We start from the raw sequence: 14,210 nt of genomic DNA on the forward strand, positions 1-14,210 counted from the left end.
CTATATAAAGAGGTAAGTTTGATATTCATATTCTTTTACAAATGTGGTATAAATGCTATGGATAATATAAGGAAATATTGTCAAATAGAGGTAATTAGAAGAAAGAAAGTCTTGTTTAACTTCACAAAACATGTATCAAAAAAGAACATGAAATTATAACAGTATTTAAGAAATATTTTCTCCCAAATTGTGCTAGCATTTTTGACTAGTTTAGTGACATCAACTGCCAAAAAATAGGTTCAAAGCAGCCTGGGAAAACAGCCTAAGGATAAAAAACGGCTTGATATTTTCATCTCAAGTTTAACTGGGCTCTAATCGTATAGCATGGCTTCTGATGGATTGCAACTAGTTCCTTCCTCTAAATCCATCTTCCCACCAGCAATTTTCTCCCTCTCTCATTCCCCACTTGAGGTGATGTATGTAAGTACTTGGTCTGAAGTTGCCCAGGAGGTCATCTTCGCAGTTTGGGAGGCAGCAGCAGGAGAAGGCACAGCCGGTCAGGATAATTGTGGGCACCCATCTGAAGCTGTCAGTCCAGTTATAGATGTGACAGCAGGCTTGGCATGAAGGTTGAAGGTCTGGGTGTACTTCACGGGTGTATTACCAGAAGGATGATCCGGAACACAGCAGCCAGAGCGAGAGGCTCCAGTCACTCCTACGAAGACAAGCGCTTGGGATCCATAGAGGGCAAAGAAGCAGAGGATGGAACAGATCTCGAGGGTGACAGAGCCACAGAGGAGCATAGCAGCTGCTCTTCGCCATTTCTTCCCCCACGAGACCCTGGCGGCCGCCCTTGTGGGAGTGTCTCCACTCCAGCGAGGATGTGCAGATGTGGTCACTCGCCTGCAGCCAGCCCCCGCCAGCCAGTGTGATGATGTCAAAGGCTATAGCACAGGGCAGGAGCCCCGCCAGGCCCTGGTCCATAATCGGCTCGGGTGGCAGCAGAGAGCCGGGTGAAGCACCTTTGTAAAGAGAACCTGAGCAGAAGCTTCCACATCTTATTTAAAAAATGTTTTAGGTTAATTTTGTTTTTATTTTCATTTTTAGTTTTAGTTTTGCTCTGTTACCCAGACTGGAATGCAGTGGCATGATCTTGGTTCAAGGCAACCTCTGCCTCCTGGGTTCAAGTGATTCTCCCACCTCAGCCTCCTGAGTAGCTGGGATTTCAGGCACCCGCCACCACACCCAACTAATTTTTGTGTTTTTTGTAGAGGCGGGATTTCACCATGTTGGCCAGACTGGTCTCGAACTCCTGACCTCAAGTGATCTGCCTGCCTCGGCCTCCCAAAGTGCTGGAATTACAGGCGTGAGCCACCGCACCTGGCACAGACCCTCACACCTTAGATTGGCAAGAATCCCAGCACTTTGGGAGGCCGAGGCGGGCGGATCACGAGGTCAGGAGATCGAAACCATCCTGGCTAACACGGTGAAACCCCGTCTCTACTAAAAATGCAAAAAATTAGCCGGGCGAGGGGGCGGGCGCCTGTAGTCCCAGCTACTCGGGAGGCTGAGGCAGGAGAATGGCGTGAACCCGGGAGGCGGAGCTTGCAGTGAGCCGAGATCGCACCATTGCACTCCAGCCTGGGCGACTAAGCGAGACTCTGTCTCAAAAAAAAAAAAAAAAAAAAAAAAAAGAATCTTCTCAAATGCCATTTTCAAACCAATCAGTGACAGGAGGAATCGAATTCCCGATTGGTTTAGATTAATCGAGATGTATCCCCATGAGGCTGGGAAAGTTTAGCCTCCCCTAAAGGAGGCTGAATAAAATAAAATCAGGGTTTTGAGAGAAAAGAAGCAGTCAGGGAGAAGCGCTGTTGTGCAGGCAATCAACAGCGACTGCCATAACCCTCCTCTCTTAATTTGCACTCAGTAATATTCACTCTTTGTGGTATATATGGCTCTAGGGTTTTGACAAATTCATACAGTTGTGTGATCACCATCACTACAATCAAGACAGAGAAAGGTATAGGATGAAAGAGAGTGGATAGGTTTATGCTCAACCAGCATGGATTTACTACTGTGGTAGAAACAAGTGAGAGGGAGGACAGAGTCATGGTTCTTACACGTTTGTATGAACAAACTTCCAGGAGGGTGAGCAGGCAATGTATAAGTCTAATATAGGGAGCTACGGACAGCATATTATCAGGGTTTGAAGAAGCGAGAGGCTCCCACTCTGGAGCTGTGGCCTGCCGTGTCCTTATGACTATTTGTGGCTCCCAGGACCCCTTGCTCAGGTGACCATTCCAGACGCCCATCTCTGGTTGCTGTGCGGTAGTTGCCCTGATGGTTCCTTTTGATCCCCTGGGCTCACATTCCTTGCTTTATTCTGTTCATCCTTCTTGCCAACCCTCAGCTAGACAGCCTGAGGGTATTCAAGTCCTCTGTCCAGATTCAGAACATGTTCCCATTCCAAAAAGGAAGGCTGAGTCTGCAGAGAGCCTTATTCCAGGCTAGACTGACTGGCTTCAGGATGGTGTGGTGGGAGCTTGGGTGGCCTTTTCATCGTTATTATGGCAGGTGGATTGTGCTGATGAAAAGATATGGTCACTGTGTTTGAACAGAACAGACTGCTTGGACACAACAAAGAATCTAGTAAAATAAGATAATAATTATAATAAGGACAGCAAACACGGTTAGCTAACATTTACAAACCAAAAAGACCGTCCAGTGAGAGCAGCTTTTGAGCCCTATTCCACAATACTTACAGTGTTTAGAGTCCCATGAATGCCCAACTGTGGCTAAAACAACAGTCATCTAACTTGAGTTGCTTTCTTCCAGGGGGCTGGCGCCAATGCTTGTCTTTACTGCCCAGGGCCAGGGCTTGTTCGTAGAGTGCCTTTGTGCAAAGTGGAAAAAGTCTCCCCACTCCTCACGATGCTTTTTTTCCATCTCTTGGGAAATTGTGATAATTTCCTGTAAAATTGTAATAGTCAATATCTAGATCCTTGAGGCATAAACTTTGAATGGTGCAACCAGCACAGCTGTAAACATAGCCTCAGGACCCAGTTGTTTTGAGGATAAGTCTCATTGTCTCAGAAATGTAGCCAGTCTGGGCCAGTGGTTGGAGGATGCCTGGCAGCCTATTAATGTATTCAATCACCATGTACGGAGTGGTTACTATATTCTGGGCACAGTGTTTAGTGCTTTATGGCATTATCTCATTTCATCTTCACAAAATGACCATGAACAGGTATTATCTTTATTCCTATTTTACAGATGAGGAAGTCAAAGTTTAGAGAGCTTATTCGACTTGTCCCAGTTCACAAGGTTTGTGAAAGAGCTTACGTAGAATCCTGATGGAGCTGATACTAATGTGACCACTCTGCTTCCTGAATATTTGCCTTGAATATACTGTATAGATGTATATATAGTTTTTCACAAATATCAATCCTGTTGGTATTGATGGTAATTCTTAGGGATATTCATATTATTGTATCTCTTTGTTTTCATATCTATCTGATGGGTTTCTCAAGAAAAAAGAAAGAGGCAGCTCTGTGTTACTTAAGGTGCTGCAGAAGATGATGATGCAAACACATTAAAATGGCAAATATTGAGAAAAATATCAGTCTTTCCGGACCAAATGACTGAAGACCACACAAGTAACCGCTTCAGCAGTAGAGGTGAATTGCATGGTGCTTCTGCGTCGCTTGCTTCAGTGGGGGGAGGTGGGGACGGTGTGCTTTTGCTCAATTAAGAGGATCAGCCCTTCAAATTGGAAGCCTGTTGGCAACGATTCAAGCCTGAGAGCCTGAGCTTTCACAGCGATAATCCTCAGGCTCTTTGGAGAGGTGACGAGGCAGCTTCCTCCAGAGCACATGCCAAAGAGGAACCTAGTGGCCAAAGACCATGTTGTTCTTTCTTTTTGGGGTTCTGTAGTCGTGGGAGCATGGCTTTTAGCCCAATAAAACACTCCTCCTGAAATCCTGCTATCCTCTCTTCTTCTTCAAGGAAGCTGATTAAAGCGAACGAAGAATGAAAAATTTTGCTCAACAGCTTTTTGTTTGGTTTTCTTACATGAAGGATTCCTAATTTAACTGATTTCCTTCCTAATTAGATTTAGCAATTAGGGCTGCCCATTAACCTAGGGGTTTCCTGTATGAGTCTCAGCCCCCATCATGTCTGCCTGGCTTATCGCAGCTGCGTAACTGGCAGTTAAATCCATGTCTTCTGTTCAAAGCAGAGGAGATGTACATAGCCAAACCCAGGTGGCCAGCTCTTCCATCCAGTCAGATTCAAGAAGCATGTGCAAAGCACTTCGCCAGCCACTCTGGGGTGATGAGGAGATGAACAAGACAGTCTGGGATCTCTAGGCTCCCATTCATCTATTTATTTAGCAAATATTTATTGAGCCTTTACTATCTGCTAGGCACTGTTCTAGGCATTGGGAATGCAGTAATAAAGCATACAAAATTTTTGTACTTTCTGGAAGAGGAGACAGACAATACAAAATACATAAGTAAATGTATAATATGCCACATAATGGTAAATGCTATGAAGGAACTTTTGTAATCTAGGCATATGCATGAAACACACATACACGCCTCTGATGGTATGTGTTGGTGCAAAGTGCTATGGTATTACAATGGAGGAAGAAATTGATTTTGCATGGAAGAATTTGGCAAGTAGTGAGATTTAAGCTGGCCCCTGAAGAAAGTTTAGGTCAGGTGAATATCGCTGCAGTACAGGGAAGCAAGAGAAAAGCGCTCCCTAAGCATCTGAAACATTTCAGCAAAAGTCCAGGAGTGAGAAGAGAGGGGGATGCAAAGCACATTCAGGGAGCTGAGTAGCTGATGCCAGCCTCAATAGTGGGTGGAATGGCAGGTGGGACAGGGACCTGAGATGGAAAGTTATGTAGATGTTAAGTGATGAAAGGCTTTTACTGCCAGGCTGAGGAGTATGAGTTGAACTCTGCATGCTATGGGGAGTTACTGAGTGTTTTGTGCAGGGAATGTCCTGAGCAGATGTGTTTACAGATGCAAGACTGGCAGATGAAATGCTTGTCCATGTGTAGGGAGACACCTGGAACGGTGCTGGCCCTTGTGGCTGGCATCTAGGGCATTGAGGCAAGGACAGTCTTTGGTTTTCATTAAGTAACAGGTGGCATTGTCTTATTACTCAGATTATTCAAGATAACAAGCTACATCTGCTTTCCCTGGACATTTGCATTCAAATGTGATCATTCCTTTATTCCCAAGCCATGGATATTCAAGTTCTAGGACAGTAAACTGAGGCTCTGCTAGATAGACTTATCCTCCTTTTACAGCTGTAGTTGAGCAACTTGTAATTGATTTCTTGCATAAAGAAATTGATAACTTGTAATTGATTTCTTGCATAAAGCCTCAGTAAGGCCTGCAGTAAGAGGTGCAGCTTGTGTCTTCCTTCTCTTGACAAACTGCATAGAGATGGTCAGAGAAATTTTGGAAAGAATCCCACCACCTTCACTCTCCTGCCGTTGAAATTTACCCTCATGGTTCGTAAGTAATGCAGAGCCACAAAGAGAAGAGAAGCAGCAAATATGTTAATTTCACGTGTTTATTTTACTGTTGATAGGGACAGGAGGCTGAGAAATTCTGGGCAGAAGAGGGCAAGTCCATGGTGAGGGCCCCATCCTCAAGCTGAAAAACCCATACCGTGGCCCAAAGTGAGAGTTTACATCTCTGTTTTCTGGCTGGAATTTTGCCTTTTCCAAAACCACCCACTGCCTACCCTGCCCCCAGTCTTGTGCCCATAAAACCCCCAGGCTCAGCTGTCAGAGGGAGGAGAAGCAGCTGGCTGTTGGAGAGAAGCAGCTTGACATCAGAGAGACAGCTTGACAGCATAGCTTCCTGCTCCATCCCCTTTCAGCTTCCCTTCATCACTTTCATCACTTTCCTCAGCAATAAAATCCTCCACATTCACCACTCTTCAATTTGTTCATGCTACCTGATTTTTTCCTGGACACTGAACAAGAGATCAGGTGCCACAGGTACAGATTCCAAAGGCTGTCACACTGACCTTCTGCCCTTGCTGGTGGAAAGCAACTACCTCATGCAAAAAGGCAGAGGGCCCACTGAGCTGTTTATTTGTTTTTTTTTTGTTTGTTTTTGTTTTTTGTTTTTTGTTTTTTTTTGTTTGAGGCGGAGTCTCGCTCTGTCGCCCAGGCTGGAGTGCAGTGGCGCGGTCTCGGCTCACTGCAAGCTCCGCCTCCCGGGTTTACGCCATTCTCCTGCCTCAGCCTCCCGAGTAGCTGGGACTACAGGCGCCCGCCACCTCGCCCGGCTAGTTTTTTGTATTTTTTTTTTAGTAGAGACAGGGTTTCACCGTGTTAGCCAGGATGGTCTTGATCTCCTGACCTCGTGATCCGCCCGTCTCGGCCTCCCAAAGTGCTGGGATTACAGGCTTGAGCCACCGCGCCCGGCCTGTTTTTTGTTTTTTTTGTTTGAGGCGGAGTCTCGCTCTGTCGCCCAGGCTGGAGTGCAGTGGCGCGGTCTCGGCTCACTGCAACACTGAGTTGTTTAATACTTCAGTTGTCTGTGGACAGCATCACAAGTTCTCCCCTCTAGATGCTGCCACAGGACCCACACAAAGTTTTGCTCCTGCTGGTGCCTGAAAGCGCTCACCCCGGTTCCTGCATCCACTCACCTGTGTGTTCCCTCCCGCGAGGGGCTGAGAGCAATGGATTCGAGTGAGTGGAGTTTGCCCCTGCTGGTGCCGAAGCAGCCGGCTAGCTCCAGCACCTGCACTCCAGTTCCCATCTGCAAAGGGGTCAGGGAAATTTCCTGCTTCACTGTCATCTCCCCATAGACTTCCCCTTTGCTAACTCAGCCAACAAAGATACTTGGTTCACCTACATTCACAGAAAAGTGTTTTTTATTCCCTTGTTCTTTATCTTCTTCCACTTTGTCCTTCCTTTAGTCATTAGGTTCATTCTTCTGCCCCTCTCTCTGTTGCTGTTTATTGTGTCTGGAAGGGAGGAACAGAGATGCTTAAGTTAGGGGGTTTTAGGTATTTTTTTTTTGCCACATTTCCTATATAATGAGAATCTTTCCTCAAAGCCTTGAGTGAAATATCCATTTCTCAGAAGTGCTTTGTGGAGTTGGCTCTGGTCTTTTGGCCAGATTCCCGGTGGGTGTGGGCCTGGAACAGGAGCTGCCCTTGGGGGTCCGCTGCACAGCTGAAGGCCGTGCATGCATTCTCTGCCTCCCTGCTAAGGCCTGACTGGCCCACAGCTCTTGTTCTCTCCCCAGGGCTTAGTGGTGGAAATTCGAAGCTGGGAGGAGAAGGGCCAGTAAGGAGATGAGTAATAACGTGGAAACTCTGAAACCGCGAAGGCTTGCCAGGACTGAAGTCCTTCAGTTGTTTTCTATAGTCCTTTCAGTCAGTCAAAAAGAGCACTGGAGATCCCAGAATTGTCATCCCATTTGATTTACCTGTCTGCCTTCTAACTGTTTCTTTAAGGTGTTTTCTCCATAAAAATGCATGGTAATTAATGTATACACATATATTGCTGTAAAATGGCTTCCTGGGCTGGGATGGGGCTGCCCAAAGGGGGAAGCCAAAAGAGCCCTTGCTAATGAGGACTGGTGCAATCAAAGGTTGTGCCCTCAAACTCCAGGGCACTAGTGGAGAGGGTCTGGGCTGTTAGTCACACTCCTTAAAAGCAAAGCAAAACAAAAACAAAGAGAACAAGTGTACTGGCCATTTCATCCCTTCAGATGGTCTGTGGTAAGGTAAACCTTTTGAAGCATCCCTGGCCATGTGTAAGGCTGCCCCTCAGAAGCAGTGCTGTGGGTTGGGTGGGGGTGGGGAACACTTGGAGCCCTGTATGTGACTCCTGGCTCTCCTCTTTCCAGCTCTGTGACCTTGATCAAGTCACTCCGGCTCTCTGTGCCTCAGGTCCTCATCTGTAAAATGAGGCCAAGGAGAATCTCTGCTTCATAGACATGTTATGAGAATGAAATGAACCAATTCCCATCAGACCTTTAGAACCACCCGCTCAGGGACTCCACCAAAGATCCTTAAGTACGGCATGTAAATTTAGGTTAAATACCAGAGGGGAGAAGGGAGGCATGGCTTCTTCTTAAAAGGAGAAAGATGGCATGTTCCTGTAGACGAAGCTACTCGAGAGGCTGAGGTCTGGGAGTTTGAGACCAGCTTGGACAACATGGCAAGACTCCTCCATCTCCTTAAAAAAAAAAAGAAAAATTAATTTTTTTAAAGGAGAAAGAGCTTTCAAACATAGAGGTGATATGAAGAGGAAAAAGCTCTCTAGTATCTATTACTGAAGTAGAGGTGGGGCTCATGGCTCCCACAGACAAAAGCATAGGGGTATGGCTTACCCTTTGTCCTGCAGCGAGGGAAGAGAAGAGAGGGTGCTCGGAGGGATTTATAAAGCTGTTTTAATAGTTTGCTTTTCTAGTACAATTGTTCATTTGTGTAAGTCACACTTGCATTTACAAGAGCCTATATGAGATCTAAAGACCAGGAAAATCATGGCGATACATTTGTAGGGCCTTGGGCTTGAACAGGTAACCCGAGTGCCATTTCAGAACGTGCTGCCTGGGTCTAGGGGTGTCGTACCTCATGTGTAGGGATGACCTTTTGAGAAGCTTAGACGCCACAGCTTTGCCTGGCTTGTGTGCTCTCTCCCTTAACTCTTGCACACACACTCTCCCGGCCCGCATCAGCAGCAGCCTCCAGCGTTGAACACAAAGGACTTTTGTTGTGTGTAATTATTTATAAAGCTGGCCCGTTTCCATTATGAATAATCATGATAGTGGGGATGAAGGAGAACGGTAACTCCACATTTGAAACTACTAAAAGGCTATGATTCATTTTTGGTCTCTTTATTAAGAAGCCTATCTCAGATAATTTGCAGCAAAGTTTTACCCTGGAGCAAGTTTCCTTAGTCATGTTAAATTCATGGGGAAAATCCTCCTAGGATTTAGAACTGAAAAATAGCTTTAATAACGGAAACGCTGATGTACAGAGCACGGAAAGGCAGCGTGTTCTAACCATTTAGGGAAAAAATGGGTAAGATGTTACTAATAAGCTGTGCTATATTTTTATCCTACCGTTTTCTTCATCTGAAGGAATGTGGAGACGAGCTTTTAAATTCTAAATGATTACCTGACAGCTTCCATCTCTAGGGTACATTACTAGCAATGGTTTTATTTTGCTATTCCCTTTACTTTACTAAAAACTCAGAGGACACATGCTCGGCAGAGCCCAGGCTAGGAAGTAAGATCTATGGACAAGAGACAAGAGTGCAGTGAACAGAACTGAGGAAGCCAGCACTTCTTGATTCCCTTTTATGATCTTTGTGGACACTGACCTTATCAGTAGGGCTGGGAGTAGGGGTTACCAGGGCCTCTAGCACCTTCCTGGATAAGACCCCAACCTAACTTCCCAACCCCATCTCCCATTATTTCATCCCAACCCATCCAACCACATACGCTGTATTTCAGTCATGCCAAACTGCCCACTGGCCCCCAAATATGCTACATTTTTGAACTGGCTCCTTCCACCCACCTTCCCTACCTGGCAAGCTCTGGCTCACCTTCCAAGACTCCTCTCCAATGCAACTTTCCTCCAGGACACCTTCCAACCTGAAGCAGAGCGAGTGGCATCTTCTGCTCTTCCATAGTACCTGATACCTGCTTCGATTGTGGGAACTTACTAGAGTGGAATTATTAGTTTACAGCCTCAACTGCCCTTGGATTCCCAGAGCAGGTAAGAACTACATCTCAGATACCTGTACCATGCAGCCCAGGGTTTCTCAACAGCAGCAATATTGATGTTTGGGGCTGGAAATTTCAATATTCTTTGCTGTGGGGGGTGTTATTCTGTGCATTGTAGGAGGTTTAGCAGCATTCGGGCCCTCTACCCACTAAATGCTAGTAGCCACCTACCCGCATTGCGACCCTTGAAGAACATCTCCAGACAGTGCTCAGTGCTTCCTGGGGGCCAATATTGCCCCTGATCCAGAACCACTGCCCTAGCCCTAACAGAGAGCCTGATGTATTCTAGGTATGTAATGTGCACTGCACTTGCTGAATTAGTAAATCAATGCCCAAGTTAAGGAATAAAAGCCCACATGAATCAAACATATAAACACCTTACTGTAGCTTTTACGCACGTATCAAAGCAAAGCTGAAATCTTTATTCCAGCAGTCACGTCTCTTCATGAACTGGCTCTACTGCTGTCCTCTCTCATATCCTTTGCTCCTCGCCTGTGGGCTCTTTTGCATTCTCATGCTTTCCCTTTCCATCAGTCCAAATCCTGTACTTACTTCAAGACAAAGAACAACTTACCCACTTTAAAAAGTGCTCCCCCATTCACTGGCACCCCTTCATATAAGAATACATATATAATACACATATATCTATATATTCATTAGTTTTGGTTTTAGAACTGCTTATCTTTTTGTTTCACATAGATACCTTCTCCTCAACTAGAAGAATCGCTCCTTGATAGAAAAAAGAGCTTACCCCTTTAAGTTTTTCTTGCCCTTAGCACTATGGCAAGCTTTATGAACAACAGATGTTTAGCTTTTGCTTAAAGCGTATTTTTTCTTTGAGGTCTGTTCAATCTGTATCATTTGTGTGGTCCTGACATAGCTTTGTTTTGAAGAGGCATAGGGCTAACTCTTTAATATCCTGCAGTTTTTAAATAAATGAATTTCAAGAAGATTCTGCAGATAGGAATAAAAGTAATTTTCAATGTTTTGGAATGTCTATGAGAAGGCACTCAATGTGATAAGCAGTGAGAAAGACAAGAATGATTGTGTTTTTGTCTTAAATTTGGATTGTGCTTAAATTCCACTTAGGTACCTTTCCCCATCGCTTGGTCAGACGGTATTAAAAATTTCAACTTTCCTAATTTATTCTTGGCTCTCTAAACACACCAACATCCCTGGATCCCTCCTTCTTCAGGCACGCATGCAAATGCAGTGACGTGTGCATGCACTTTTTGTTTTTGAAACTGAGTCTCGCTCTGTTGCCCAGTCTGGAGTGCAGTGGCGAGTTCTCGGCTCACTGCAAGCTCCGCCTCTCGGGTTCACACCATTCTCCTGCCTCAGCCTCCCAAGTTGCCGGGACTACAGGCGCCCGCCACCATGCCTGGCTGATTTTTTGTATTTTTTTAGTAGAGACAGGGTTTCACTGTGTTAGCCAGGATGGTCTCGATCTTCTGACCTCATGATCCACCTGCCTCGACCTCCCAAAGTGCTGGGGTTACAGGCGTGAACCACCGCTGCACTTTCTTTAATGCTTGTGTTTGGAAATTTCCCCACACTTCTGTTCTACAGGGCATACCTTTTTTCTCATGTTGTTCTTCGAAGAGCTAATGCGTTTACCCATGTGTGCTCTCCTGTGGGGCTTCTGATACATGGTGTTCAATGGCAGAGGTAAGGGGAACCTCCCCCCAGAACTTCCCAGCGTTGCATGAGCTCATCTTGTGACAAGATAAATATACAGTAAACATACTGGAATGGGGTAGGATGGGAATAACTCTCTAGTTTCATCACTGATTTTTGAAACCCTTAATAAAAAGACCAAAGAATGCTTTTGTTCAAGTCCCGTAAATTTTACCTTTGGCAGATCAGCCTGTTGAGTCTTCAGTTTCTCCAGTGTTCCAAAGATCCAGGCTCTTCATTTATTCCTCTCTTGTCCCCTTAGCTGAATCTTCGTTCACCCTCGCTTCTCGAGCTCCTGGTCTTAAGCAATCCTTTCGTCTCAGCCTCTGAGAAGCTGGGACTACAAGCATGCACCACTGTAGTACATAGGAGGGGCCCTCTTCTCCTCTATGCCTACCCAGGGCCTCGCATTTAAAGCACAAAATCATTGTTCAGTTCCCACCTATGAGTGAGAACATTGATTTTGTGTTTTAAACGGGAGGCCCTGGGTAGGCATAGAGGAGAGGAGGGCCTCTCCTATGTACTACAGTGGTGCATGCTTGGAAGGGGAACATCACACACCGGGGCCTGTTGTGGGGTAGGGGGAGGGGAGAGGGATAGCATTAGGAGATATACCTAATGTAAATGACGAGTTCATGGGTGCAGCACACCAACATGGCACACTGCAAACTGGTAACCTTGTAGTATCCCCTCACTTCTGGACATGCACCCACTCTTTCTTAAGCCCTGACACTTCCTCATATTGCCACATGTTATGGCTTTCTTGGTACTCCCCCTCCTTGACCCTGCAGCAGTCCTAACACAGCTGACCGCCTCTTTGCAGCTGCCTCCTGGCTTAGCTTTCTGCCCCTCGTTATCCCTATCCCATTGCCGGTTCTTTCTCAAATACCTTCATAGTCTCACTGTTCACTTTAGATGTGGGTCCTTTAGATGTGGGTCCTTGACACACACTCAGCTTCATTCTTTCCCCCCTTTCACACTCCTATAGATGACTTCTAAGTCGTCATGACTTCAAATATCAATGAAATGTAATGGCCACTACATGTTTCTCTTTATCTTCATCCTCTGGAAGTTCCAACCCAAACTTTCAACTGCCTCCAGGTTTGCCCATCACCAGGCATCTCAAATGCGTGGCCAAACCCTGTTGCAATTTCCTTTCTATGTTCAGGACTTGCTCCCTTTTTTGTCTCTCCATTAAAGGCTATCTATTCCAAGCCAGAAACAGGATTTTCGTATGACTTGTCTCTCTCGGTAATGCTGACCATATTTCTAAAGTATTTTGACTCTGTCTCATTTTTTTCATGTTGACAGATGGTCAAAATTGAGTTCTCTGCCACTGTTCTCTTCCTACTCTTGGACCCCTTCTCTGTGCAAGAACCAGATCTGATTGCCACCCCTGTCCCAAAAGTTCCTTGTTCTGAAGGCAGTGGAGAACCATGTCCACGTTAAACCAGGAATTCAAGATTCCCCACCACTGTGACTCTACTTCACATGTTCCTTCAGAGCCCAATTTCTTACCACTTCACTGACATGCAGGGGGTGGGCCAGCCCCAGCAGTCTGCGCTCCAGCCCTGGCATGGGCTATGCACTTTCTTTTTCCAACTAGAATGTCAACGCTCTACTCAGTGATCTTTTTTGTGAAGCACCTTTACCCTTGGCTCCTAAGCAGAATGAATCCCTGCCTCTTGTGCCTCCGCTGCACTTCCCTTCTAGTTCTATGATGCCACCATGTAATATAGTGGTTTTCATGTTAGTCACTGAGCTTAAGGCATCCATATGGTCTAGTGGGGTGAACAATATATAACATCTTATCTATTTGTCGGCCTGTCATCCATCCATCCCTCCATCAACCTGGCTAGCATTTTAAGACTGGTATGCCTGATGCCAATATTCTTGGATTCTGAATATTATCTAACTTCCATGCAGAGACAAAAGTACATGTTACAGGCTAAGTACATGATACAGGCATCCAGAATCATTTATGTCTTGATGACTGTTAAATTTCCAGGGGCTCAATAACTTAGATTTCAATAAATGTGTTGAATGAACAAATGAGTTAATTCCTAGAAATTAATGGAAGATTGACTTAGTAACGTTATAGGCACAGTAAAAACAAATCCCCCGCCTCCAATTAAATAAAATAAATTTACTTCCTCCAATTGCTACAGATAATGATCGCTTATATATATTATGTACAATATTCTTTACTCCAAAATGTATTTCTGAAGAAACAGACAACCATGCACTGGCAAGCATAGAGCAGTTAGGGCCTAGCAAGAGTAGACCAGCAGTCCTGCGGGAATACAGTCCGAGCTTCTGTAGCCCGAGGCCCTTACTGCTGTGACCTAGGCCACTCCCCTGTCTTGAGCGGGCCACACACCAGCAGCACAAGCACCAGCTGGATTTTTTAATTGTTAACTTCCAACTTTGCCACTTCCTTCCTTCTCCAATAGCTTCCAATACTTTTCCTAATTTTTTCTTTTCATCTGCTTATGTACATGACCCCATTTTCTACTACATTACAACCCAACCACCCAAAAACATAAATAAGAGAGTAACTAGGTGAAGTGAGCTCCATTAGAACCAATACCCTAAATATTTTCAAATTTTCTTGAAAAAAAAGGAAGACTATACTCTCAAGGATCATTTCTATAGTTTGTTACTAGAGAAGTTTCTCTGAATTTGTAGAGCACTGATATTATTAAAAAAAAAAAAAAATTCCAGGTAGGAGCAAATTAGATACCAACTGTGATGTTACCCCTTGCTTATTTCTTTGAAATGAAATAAAACTGGCTTAAATGACAATAACTATGA

At 45.1% G+C, this 14,210-nt stretch overlaps 2 pseudogenes; one reads left to right on the forward strand and one right to left on the reverse strand.

Moving 5' to 3' along the window:
* Window positions 1–203: 203 nt before the first annotated feature.
* LOC114677757 (p53 apoptosis effector related to PMP-22 pseudogene) lies at window positions 204–1,074 on the reverse strand (annotated as a pseudogene).
* Window positions 1,075–14,020: 12,946 nt separating this feature from the next.
* On the forward strand, window positions 14,021–14,101 carry LOC114677954 (small nucleolar RNA U3; annotated as a pseudogene).
* The last annotated feature ends 109 nt before the right edge of the window (window positions 14,102–14,210 follow it).

This window comes from Macaca mulatta, chromosome 4 (genome assembly GCF_049350105.2).
Source record: "Macaca mulatta isolate MMU2019108-1 chromosome 4, T2T-MMU8v2.0, whole genome shotgun sequence".
Classification (NCBI taxonomy): domain Eukaryota; kingdom Metazoa; phylum Chordata; class Mammalia; order Primates; family Cercopithecidae; genus Macaca; species Macaca mulatta.